At 39.2% G+C, this 12,615-nt stretch overlaps 1 long non-coding RNA gene across 2 annotated transcripts; it reads left to right on the top strand.

Annotated features, from left to right (window-relative positions):
- The first annotated feature begins 4,685 nt into the window (after window positions 1-4,685).
- Window positions 4,686-12,330, top strand: LOC113961740. Of its 2 annotated transcripts, XR_003532371.1 has the most exons (5): window positions 4,686-4,813; window positions 5,694-5,757; window positions 11,023-11,067; window positions 12,027-12,124; window positions 12,223-12,330. It is a non-coding gene; the product is annotated as an uncharacterized LOC113961740 (long non-coding RNA). The 2 variants fall into 2 exon arrangements; XR_003532370.1 differs by lacking the exon at window positions 12,223-12,330 and having other exon boundaries at window positions 12,027-12,194.
- The last annotated feature ends 285 nt before the right edge of the window (window positions 12,331-12,615 follow it).

Here is a 12,615-nt window from a genome sequence, read left to right as displayed (position 1 = left end):
TGACCTGCTACAGAATGCAGCCATTTTCCCATTACAGAAGCTTGACTACGCCTATTTTCAGATAACAAGCTAGATTGGAGTTGTTTTTCTAATCAAAAACATTTGTGATACAGTTTTATGCATTTCCCCAAAAGTCTGCCTGGATTGGAATAAACATACACCTTCCAGATGAAGTTTTGGATTATATTTGAAGAAAAACTGACTTTGGAAAATGTTTGAGGAAAATCACAGGAATCTTCCCCTCTTCTTTTTTTTTTTTTTAAACCAGAACATTTTCAATACGATTGGCTTTTTGGGAGGTCAGTTTCTGACTTAAACTTCTACAGTTTTGCAGTGATTTCCTTAAACCTGACTGGTTCAGCCTTCTAACAGGGAGCAGTAGGAAGGAGTGCAGTTCTTCATGACCAGAGATGTCTCACTGGTGTGAAGGACATTGGTAAGTGGGCTGTGGTGATGACACATGAGTTGCAGGACAGCAGTGAGGGCCAGAAGGGATGGACTGATTTTCAAATATAGTGTCTTATTTAAGAAATGAGGTTATATTTCTGGCAAATCAAGGACTGGGTGAAATTTGTAAAAAACTATTTATAATTTGGTTTGTGAATCAGTAGTATTGGATTGTATGCTTAGAGGTCAGCCTCTTTCAGATCTCTAAATACTTTGACAGTCCTGTTTTTAACAGAGGAAAAACAGTGTGGGCTAGTGCTGTGAGTTATCAAGTTTGTTGGTTTCACCTGCTTCCCGGTGGACAGCTGTGTGTGTCTGCCAGTTTTGTAGACAAGAAGGCTTCTAGGTGGGATTAGTAAATGGGAACGGACAACAGACCAAATGTTTCAATTTACAGGGACGTTTAATGGGGAATTTCAAGACAATTCCCAAACACGGGGACATAGTTTTCTCAGGGAGCTTTGGGAAAGAGCATTCAGTGCCCTTCAGAATCATCATGCCCTGATACAGCGACCTGAATGTGTGCTGCCAGCCTAGAGCAGGGTTACTCTTTGCTGGCCCAGTGCTGTGAGGTGTCTCATCACACTCTTGCTTGAATTGTTTTAATGGTGGTGACAGATGTTTCATCAAATTGTAGAAACTGACCTTGGGCTGGTGTTTCAGGGAGCATTTTCGAGGTGGTAAGAAGAGCTACAAGCACAGGAAGAATTAGCTATAGAAGAGTTTTCTGTAGTGCCAGAGCAGTCTCTCTTTTGGCCAGGCTGCAGCATCTCATCTGATCTCTGGGCTTGCCAAGACAGAGAGGAAAGAATTTTACTTCAATAGTTCAGAAATTACACAGGTGCCAGTATGTCCTTTCCAGTCCCTGTTCTGGAAGCAACTCCTCCATCTCCAGTTACATATGAGCACTGTAACATGCTTTATTACTTTTTCAAGCTGCAGCTTATTTCCCAGGTTCATTTGTATAATTTTCCTGGATTGAACCTGGTTCCAAACATAATAGTATACTGGCTTTAGCCCCATTCAGCATTCAGCTTGAGAAGAAATTATAGGCATGGGCAGTGAAAGAGGAGAGGATGGGGCCTTGTTTTGGTTACAAGATCTAGGCAAACAACTAGGTAGTTTTTTGAACATTTGTACAATAAAAAGTATGATAGGGAAAGGTAACTCACAACAGATGTAGTTCCAGCGGTCTGAAATCCTGTCAGAGGAAAGAATGGAAAGAAGGAGAGATATGTTTCCAGGTGCATTTCAAAGCCTCCATTATCACACATGGATGGTGAAATTTTAATTGGAGATTTGAAGATGCCTGGGGTCAGGAATAAATGGCACTAAGAATATTTTTATTTTCCACTATATACAGGGGTGCAAGAGAAGCATTATTTACAGCTGTACCAGGTAGACAGAGTTTTATGTTATTTCATCTCAAAACAAAAGCCAAATCATGACCTGAAGAAACACAGCCACTCTGGAGGAGGAGACAGTAGCTATTTCACTGTACAATAGATTAACACCACAAAACAGGACAGAGACCAAAAACCTCTCCTTATTCTGCATAAACACAAACAGTTTAAGAACCGAATATAGATAACTAGCTTTGCATTTTAGAGATATAATAAATTTGGTACTTCCAGATTTGTGGTAAATGTCCTGGGAACATTAAAAAGGTCAGATATCCAATTGGCTAATTTTATTTCTCATGTTAAGGGGTCCACATCCAACAGCACAGGCACAACTTCAAGATTTTCACTGGAAGTGATGAATTTTAACAAGCCTTGCTGGATTCCAAGTTTGCCTTAGTTTTTTATCAAAGGGCTGACCAGAGTTTATGCTACTTATCCTGTAAACCATAATAATAACAAATGGGGAAGATAGTGAGGATTTATATAGCTTTATATTTAATATGGGGAGTTTCTAGAAGGAGTCTGTAAGTAGGGACTGTTGCCCAGGCTCCACACTTTGGCCAAGCAGGTCTTGGCAGGCTTCAGAGAGGATGGTGAAAATGCAGCTTTAAGCCATCCTTGCATCATCCTGGGGCTAGTCTCCCTGACAGTGTGTTCCCTTGTGTAAACTGTAACACCATCAGAGCTACTGAATTTTGCACTGGCTACCACTGGACCCAAGAAACTAGTCTGGTAACTAGAGATCCATGAAAACTAGGCTCTGCTCAGCCATTTTTAAACTGTATGTCTTTCACAAGGACTCAGGAAAGGAAGAGCCATTGCAGTCCTTGCAGTGGCTGCAGACCAGCTGAGGCTTTGTCGTATCTGGCTGATGCGCAAGTAGCTGGCTGAGCTGCTTTGCAGACTCCATTGCGCTGATAATGTGGCAAAAAACGGATTTCAATGTCTGGAGGATCTGGCCCGTATGTCTCTGTGTGCGTGTGCAGATGTGTGTGATGTCAGTGAATGTCCCCCGCTCCCTCCAAAGGTCACTCTGACTGAAATTTTTCATTTGCTTCAGAATAAGCAACCTCGAGAATGTAATGAAGGAAATGAGGTCTGAAATTTGTTTCCTAACATCCATGAATTGCAGCACTGAGCTAAGGGGAAAGCATTCAAATCCCTCTCTGCCCTCTTGGATAGGAATCTGTTTGTAGCTCCATAACAATCAGCAGACATCAGTGTCTGCTACAACTGAGTATTTTTGGTATCTAATTGGCACTTAGATACCAATGTGAGAGAAGCTTTAGAAATAGATAAAGCACATAAGTATTGCTTCTTTTCCTGTGTGTATGTCTGTATCGTCTGTGTGAAGCTGTGTATTAATGTGAAAAATTCCCTGTTGATTTTAATGGGATGCATCTCTCTGCAGAGAATTTTATTCATTCAGAGCTGCAGTAATGTATAGAAGGGATAATTTTTTTCCTTGTGCCCTGAACATCTAGAACAAATTCCTGAAATATTATTTGTGCAGAAACTGTGAATGCTCCCAGCTTGCAAATGAAGTTAAACCCTTGTTAATGTTTACAGTAAAACAGCTGTTCTCAGCATCTTTCCCTGAGCCTCAGCTACTTTAGCTCTACCATACTCAGCCTTACATCATAACAGCTGCAATAATAAGAGGCTGAAAGAGGTCAGAAACAGCCAGTCCTGCTAAACCACACCTTTGTTTAAAAGAGATTCTGGATTGTAAAATATCTCAATTGCTAAATATTTTGGCCTGACTGGACTCCAAGCATGGGCTAGGTCTTCAAAGACCTAGCTCACCAAAGCACATAGGCACTGCAAACACAGAGTAAAGCAGAACACAGGGTCTTTATACATTTTCCCAGGAAAGTTTCTATTGATCCAGACTGGGAAATGCTCCAAGGCTTCATAGAACTAAAGATAACTAATAAAAAAATGGACTAGGGCACACTGACTTTTAAAAAGAAATAGCTGAGCTATTACAGTTGCATGACAAAGCCTTGATAATTTGTGCAGCAAGACTTCACTAATTTTCACAAATAAAAGTAAGATCATTACAGATTACTGAATTTTAAGAATTAGCAGGTATGTAAACAAACAACATTCTAAGAAAAGAAAAAATCATCAGCATGCAGGCTTCTTTAAAGACTATAATTTCTTTGTAAATATTTATGATTGCTCAAACAATAAATGCTACTGGATATGTTTTGTAAAAATAATTAGGTGTTAGCAGAATGTAGAATAGACCATTGCCTTGCTCAGTCTTCTTTTCAGAAGAGAGAGGCCATAATTTTTCGGCTAAGTATAATATGGTCTGTTGAGCTTCTGCAGTGTCTACATTGTAGAAATACACAAATAAATAGGAGTTTAAAGTAAATTTAAGAATATTTGAATGTTAGATGTCCTACACAGGATTTACTGAAATCTTTTCTTCTGCTGAGTAGCAGTGGGAGATATGTGGGTTTTAGCACATAAGAGAAAATGCATTCATTGCTGCTTTATTACCCTACATAGGAATTGGATAAAATACGTCATTTTTATTTTACTGAAAATGCAAATTTGAAAATCACAGTCAGAAGAAAATAAGATTTGTACAATTGAAAAAAGATCCAAATAAATTTATAGGTACAAGGGGTTATTTTAGTAGCATTTTCACAGTTAAAATCAAGTGTGAACATTGCAGTCACATGTTAAATACTACCTGTGACACCAACAGCAACCTTTGCTAGTCTTGCGATTCACAGGGCAATGTCACAGACTGTCAGATGATGTCACCGATGTCCTAGATTATGGACTGTCACAGCTGGAATGCTTACTGAGCTTAGCAGATTCCACAGCACGTTGCCATCAAAAGGACTTAGTAAGGAATCTCAAATGTGCTTTCCAGTATGAGAAAGAGAAAGAAGAAGTAAGCAAAAGAGGCCACACAGAAGAATTTGTAGATTTCATTGATACAGGTACTTTTAGTTGATATAGATACTTTTAATCCAGGGGGATTAGAGATTTCATTGATACATTGGAAAGACAGTGTATAGTGGAAATTACTGGGTCTAAATTGTAATAAATTGGACTGTAGTTTCAGTTACGACTCATAATGGTGGTGAATTACTTGCCTTGAAACAATTGTTTGAGACCCTAATGATTTCAGAGTGTAGTTGTATGAGGCATTGACCTGCGCAGTAAAATACATACCTGTTCTTGAAGAGCAAAGAGGCTAAATGTACAAGGACTAGGCAAAGGTAATGAGATGCAATACTCAAGCAAATTATTTAAATGAACTATAGGTACATATGGTAGCTCCATGCTTTTATCACAAAATCATGTAGTGCCTAGGGAAGAACCACTGCCCTCAAAAAAGCAAGTGTATGTACCTTCATACATATATATAATGTATACATCTATAATATGTATGTATATATTTTTGTATACATAATCTAACACTGAGTGCTTTTAAAATATGCACATATCAATTACATAAACCTTTTGTAACTACACACTGGAGCTAAATATTACTTAGCTGTGTGCATTTTTCTTTGAGTTTCACTGGTTCATTGAAAGCATGATCAGTTTGTTTCTTCTGGCACAAGTTGTCACCTGAACCCCTGAATAAAAATAATGTTTCTATTCTGTCACATAAAGAGAATATATTCTAACTCTCTTGCTCTAGGTACAAATGTGTCTGCCACATTTGAAAAGGCAACAGTTAAATACATGTTTCTGCTGTCAGAAATGCAGCAGTTAAACCCTAAATAATATCTATAGGATTAAGATCCAAGTACTTTACAAGAAATCTATATGCACAATCTTTCCACATTTCCTCTCTATCCCCTGTCATAGACTATGGAAGATAATATAAAAAGAGCTCTAGTATGTATGCTTATCTCATTATCTCCATTTTCAGGTAAGTGGAGCAAACAGTTTCACCTTAGTAGATTTGTAGCAAAATAACACACATTCCTCTATGCTAAAGGAATGAAAAAAGCCCAGAACGGGGGCAGAGGGGGAGAGACAGGAGGGTCTTTTAAAAGAGTTTTCTGAATAATCAGGAAATCCAGTGAGACAAACAGAATGTGTAGAGAGCCAGCCAGAATTATCAAATTACCATGACAACCATAGGCAAGAACCCAGAGAGAATCAGGTAAAGAAATTACAGTAGAATTACAGTTAACTTCACTCTTTTCTTAATTTAAAAAAATAGTAATAATCCCAAGCAGTCAGGAAAAAATATTTCCTTGGCCTAGCTCATTATGGTGCAAAGGCTTGTGAAATGCAGCCTTGTTTGTAATTTTGAAATTACTTTGCAAATATATAGAGAGCTTTTATCTCGATTTGCATATGCAGATTGTTTTAACCAGCAGGATTGGATGTCAGATACAAAACTCAGTATCACAGATGCTTTAAGTTTTTCAAAAAGATAAACTAAAAAAGAATTCAGAAAAGGTAAAAGGTATGTGTGTGTGTATGTGTGTATAGACACACATATAGTGTGTATTTCTGTGTTACTTCTTAAATATTCTGCCTTGTATGTTTTTCAAATGACTACTTTCTTCATTCAAACTTTTGAGTAACCCATTCACGACCAAAAAGCTTTAAAACAATGAATATAGTAAAAAAATACATGAAATCAAAGTGAAGTGAAACTAAAATAAGTAAGAGTGGTGCTGTTTATTTAAAAAAGCTACAAGTTAACCATCAAGTGGTTAACCAGATTATTTGTTGAATTTGGTTTGAAATTCTGTTTATTCAGTTTTAATGTTTCATTTCATATAATACCATTCACATATATTGGAAAGATACAACATACAATTCTGAAAGGCAGAGACCCATGTTTAGAGAAGGAAGGGGGAATTTGTTCATGTGGGGGCTGGTTGATTTTTTTCCTGGTTTTGAACAAAGCTCTCAGACTGCTAACACTCAAGTATATAAATAAAATTCCCTCAATACTTTATCTTTCCTGTTTTATGTCACTGTCTGAACGCTTTTTGCACTTTATATGTGCCTGTAAACATAGACACATGCCTATATCGATCTTTTTAAATGCTGCCCTGAAGTTTGCTGCATGGTGAGGGAGAGAGCAGTGATGGACTCCATTGTTCCCCACTATGATGTCATGCTCTGACTTTGCCTTGGTTAAACAGAATTCAGTTTACTGGACTGCAGCAAAATGTCTTTAGGGAATGCAAATTTATTGCTGTAGCGGAGATGGAAAGAAATAACCAATAAAAAAAAGACGACATAGGGAAAATGGTATAAATTCTGGCTAAAATATTGGCTGCCTATATTTTTTTCTACACCTCTACAGAAGTAGATGTGCACACTCATTTATACACACACACAAACTGTGCATAGCTCTAGGGTGTGTTTACTTTAATCCTGGGAACTAGGACAAACTGAGATTCACTCTCAGGACTTGCATCGTCACTAAGATTGCTCTTAAACATGCAGTCTTACATCACGCTGTTCTTTCTTTTTACTCACATTTACCACACACAGAGTCCACAAAACAGGTCTAATCCTGCTAGCTGTCCAGTGATGTTAATGATAGCTAAAGGCATTGGGCATGTTACAAGATCCAGTGGTAAATTAATTTATTTCCACCAGCATCTGAAAACTGTATGTGGGCATAGTGAAGGGAAGAAAGGGCATAGCCTTTTAATTATGTTGGGAGATCCTGAGCTGGAAGAGAAATCTGAAGGGACTGAGTGGGGAGAAGGAGGTCTTTCCTCCTCCCTCCCTGCCTTCAAAAAAACCCAACCCTGGGGCCAGTCCTTCCCAAATAGGCACTGTTGGCAGGTATGTGTTAATCTTGTTCTCAGCACTTCGGAGGAGCCACCGACAGATGCTCACCCTGTCCTTTCAAACCAGCGCTTCCTGTCCTTCAAGAGTTAACCTTCTCTAGAACATTTATTTCACCATCTCAGGGAAGAAAAAAAAACGAAAAAAAAAAAACCCTGCAGAGCTGAGAGGCTGCAGATCACAAGGCCATTCTGATAGCCTCCTGTCCCCATGGCAACAGCAACGGCATTTATCAGTTCCTTATGAGAGCAGGCACAGCAAATCTGCATTGCACATGGCAGCCTTCCAGCCTTTCAAATGAAAGAGCACTTTGAACTGCTGCCAAGTGTGGAAGGAGCAGAGCTGTCAGGACTGCTTAATGCTGGCAGTTTGTACTTGGGAGCCTTTCAGTTCCCAGAATCCTTCAGCCGTGGCAGCCTGCCAGGTACTTAGCGGAAGCTAAAAACTAACCCCCAGACCATTCACTGCAGTGCACTCAAAATTTTCCACATGTACCATGTCACAAGTGCAGACTGTACAATGAAAGCAAACGCCTTCTGCTTGGGATTCTAATTTTATTAATAATCTAGGGAAAAGCAATTGGAGATTAGCTGGGTGACAGCACTACAGTATAGCCACTGTTTATAACTCAGTGTGTATATGTCAAATGTATATTTCATCCCTTAGAAATAGAATCAGCTTGGACAACAGGGGCTGCACAGCCCTAAATCTACATGCAGTACCTGAGTGTGGGGAGATCAGTGTTAGCAGAAGGGAGAGTGTGGTTATTTACAGTGGAGATATTTTTTAGCAATCATTACCAAATGCATAGCAGTGAGACGTGAACTAGAAAACTAAGACAGTATTGCTGGCTGGTAAATATTTTCTGTCCTTACCCTCTGCATTTTGCTGACATTGTGAGAATCTCGGAAACTGGCTGATGAATGTAGCAAAGATACATGGCTCTTGGTGGGTTTTCTTTCAATGGAGAGTCTTCATGTGAACTTTTTATTGTTTTGCATTACCCAAAGCACAAGGGCTTCTATTGGCAGAGGAAACAAATTGGCACAGTTCTGCCTTTTTTTTTTTTTTAATCTGCACTGAGATCAAGGGCAAGGGCTTCATTTTCCAGCACCAGTCATAAGCCTTTAGCACAAATAGAACGAAAATTGTCTGCCGCTCAGGCAGTTGGACAGAGTTCAGGAAAACTATGTCTGGCACTAATTCCAAAGGGAAGGTTTGGTTCAATCCAGCATCATCAATTTCAGTAAACTGTTTTCACTATTCTATATTCCACTGTTCAAGAGCTGTTTATTATCTTTTACTAAATAATGTCTTTTGGAGAACAAAGTAATGAAAAATACCTGATATTACTTGCATACATATGTATACTCTCACATGTACATATACATAGAAATAGATATGGTATACATGGATGTACTCTCATTTTTTTACTTTTCTGTTTTTCTGAACAATTTCTTCTTACCTTGCCTTCCCATTACAAAAAACATTTGTAATGCCAAATATAAAATAGTAAAAATAGCCCAGAAGGTGAAAAAGAGAGAGAAATGAAAAAAACCCTGGAGCAAAGACAATCTCCACAAATTCGCGAGTTTCTCCACAAAACAAGGAAATCTAGTGCCTCTTTTTCAGCTTGCAGCTATCTTTGGCTGCTGCTTGAAGATTTGACTTAATTCACCCAGGCAGTAGTGTCTAAAAGTAATACACCAAGACAGACAATTTTGGCACTTAGTCTCCCTTAGGAATTTTACCAACAGTCTTTGTAAAGAAAGTAAATGATCTTTTTTTCCTTTTGGTTTCTACCCATAGCTCATCTTGATTTGTGCTAATAAAAGAAACTGCTCCCCCTCTTCTATTCTCACCATTATCCTCTGTCCATATCATCCTTCTTTCAATAACAGTGTTAATCAGCATTTATAATGGAGTTTTAGAGGAAAAAGTGCTTTTGGTCTTTTCAGATGGCCTAGTTACAGAGGAAAAGGAGGTTATGCTGTGTGAAATAACTTAAGATAGTGTCAGGGCTTTTTCCTTTTTCTTTCATTCTCTTTCCTTCCTTCCTTTCTTTTTTCTTCTTTTCTTTTCTTTTCTTTTCTTTTCTTTTCTTTTCTTTTCTTTTCTTTCTTTCGTTTATCTTTTTCTTTTCTTTTCTTTCTTTCCTTACTTTCTTTCTTTTCTTTCTTTCATTTATCTTTTTCTTTTCTTTTTTCTTTTCTTTTCTTCTTTCCTTTTCTTTTCTCCCCTTTTCCCACCTCCCTCATATTTTGGAAAACACAGCAAAGTTTTGTTCAGTTCTCAAGTGTTATTAATCACTGGTGGAGGCCAAAAGCAGGGATATTTTTCTTGGCAGCACGTTTTGATAAACAATCTGTGTATGGGGTGAAGGGAGGGAGGAGCCTGTCTTGCTGGTAACTAAGCTAATGTTTGGCAGATTCTTAACTGTCACAGAAGTGCAAGTGGTTCTCAGTGGGAATAGCATTAAAAAATGTACCAATTCAGTTGATTCATTGCTGTTGATTGTTTACTACGTCCACAGGATGTAAGACAAAAACAGACCAGGGATAAAGTAAAAATAACAACAGTGGAAGACCAAGCCTCTACATATCCCAGCCTAAAACATGCTGCCCAGTTTCTAGTCCTTTGTGGAGTGAGCAGAATTAATTATAGGTGTCTTATTTTGCACTGTAAGATTTGGCAAAGGTTAATGTACAAAAATCTAGGCTCCCAGGCAGGTTTTCAAACCTCAAAGACAGCTGTAGGAAAATCAGTGTGGTGTGGGTCTCAAAGAAGACCTGCTTTGTAGGGCAGAAGCAAGAGGCTGGTGTTGCAGGGGGACAGCAGCTCCATGTTCCAGAACCAATGTGGAAATGGGACCATTAAAAGTGGAGGAAATGACAGGCAACACCCACTAAGAAGTGTGTCTGCAAAGGAAGGAAGGAAGGAAGAGAGCTCCTAGGTGGGAAAGCAATAAGCTATGTGTGTCAGCAAGGCTCACTACCTGAAAAATGGTAGGAAAAAAACCAGAATTATAATGAGATGAGAACTGAAACGATAAACAGAAACATGTAATTACACTCCTATTCTTTGCAACTGAGTGTTTTGACACTTCCTGGCAGCTCCTAGTAGAAGACAATGTTGTTTAACTTTTAATTTGACAAAATTATGCAACTTCTTCCTGAAGTGTTTGTGTTTTGATTTGCTGAACACACTCCCTTTACCACGGAGTGCTCTGTTCACTGCTAATCTCTGCATTGTTTTGCAGCCAGTCATTTGATTCTGATGGATTTTATTTTATTTGCTATTCTGAGGTAAATCCATGTAAATCACACTCTCGAGAGTGTGCTTCCCTTCTCGTTTTTCTATTTTTTTCCAGCTGTAGCCACTGTTCTGACCAGTAAGGAAAGAGCAATTTCTGTAGGTGAGTGCCTGCAGAAGAACCAACTACTGGGACTGCTGCAGTGATCAGTGCAAAACTTTGTAAAGTGAGCAGGAAAGAGTTAAACGTATTCCCAGGCTATGAGCATTTAGAGTCAGACCAGACCATTCATTCCCAAGCTGCTGAGATCATAGGTTCCTAATTATTACTGCTCGCAAATTTTGGGGCTGTCCTATATTCTGCATAATTAACACTGGACTGATGATCAATAATCCACAGTACTCCTCTCTCATCCAGATCAACAGTAACCCCCGTGTTTTGGGACCTCATGCCTGGGAATGGCACGGAGTAGAGCCTGGGGTGCAGCCAGGCACCCAGGTTTTGTCACTTTGTCCTTCTTGGTGTGTTGCACCCTCTGCTTCCCGTACCTGCTGGTGGCACTGGGAAAGGTGCTGGCTGGCTCCTGCATGCTGTGTTTTGTATGTTCATTTTGATTCCTTCATTTAAATCAAAGCTTCAACTGCTGTTTTAATATTACACAGACTTGTATGTGCATGTGCGTACTTCCAAATAAAGACGGTAGTAGGAATAAATAGAAAGGGATTATTGGATGGCAGTATTTATCCTAGGACTGCAAAGAAGAACTTAGTAGATTTAACTTCTGATGGGTAAAATTATATTCCTTCTCCCTTGGGACTACTGGCAGGTTGTAAACTTTGGGTAATCTCCACAGAATCCCTAGGGCTGCATCCACAGTGCTGACTTGCGTTCCTGCACAAAAAGCAGTGGCTGGGTAGCAATTGTTCATGGCTGCAGCTCCATGCCTCCTTGCGCTCCCCTCCATCTCATTACACAAGCTACTGTTTGGGGGGTTCTTACGCTATTTTTTGTTTGCTCGCTTCTTTCTTTCAGTTAGCCAGATTAGACACCTGAATGGCTTCATTGTTTGGGCTTCCTCTTTGCCTCCTCCAAACCTAATATTAATTCCTGGATTATTTCAGAGCTAAATAAACACCAGACGCGTTTAGTATAAATCCATCAAGAGCGATCTGGATCACTCCTGCCCTGCCACTTGCATGGCAAAGAGGAAAGGCAGAAGGTGAGCAGGAAAGCATGCTGCTACCCTTGCAGGGACAGCGCTGCCATAGATGGGAGCTTTGTTACACTGACACTGTTCAATCTATTTTTCCTTACCAGATTAGATTGATACTGACAACTCATTCCCTGTGAAGGTGCCACGACGTGGCATTTATTTGCATCTACATTGCAGTTCTCTTCATCAATCGGCTTTGCAGAGATCACTGCTGCTGCTGGCCATATTGTTGCTATGCTGACACTTCATCCTTAAGTGCTGCTTGCGTAATGGTACAGTACGTGCCCATGACCAAAGTTTAAATCAAAGTTTAATCATTACGGAAAGACAAACATATTTCCGCGACTGTGTATCCTGCAAGTAAGAGTAAAAGCAGTTTGGTCAGGTCACAGATGTTAATCTCTCCTCTTTTTCTATTCACAAACTATAAAGGGAGTTGACAGCACCTGTAAATGGTTTTCTGAGGCTAGATTATATCTAAGGTGATTATTATTTAC

This window comes from Neopelma chrysocephalum, unplaced genomic scaffold, assembly GCF_003984885.1.
Source record: "Neopelma chrysocephalum unplaced genomic scaffold, ASM398488v2 Primary Assembly neopelma1_24, whole genome shotgun sequence".
NCBI lineage: Eukaryota > Metazoa > Chordata > Aves > Passeriformes > Pipridae > Neopelma > Neopelma chrysocephalum.
Note: the sequence above shows the minus strand (reverse complement) of the source record. Positions and strands in the feature narration are given on the sequence as shown.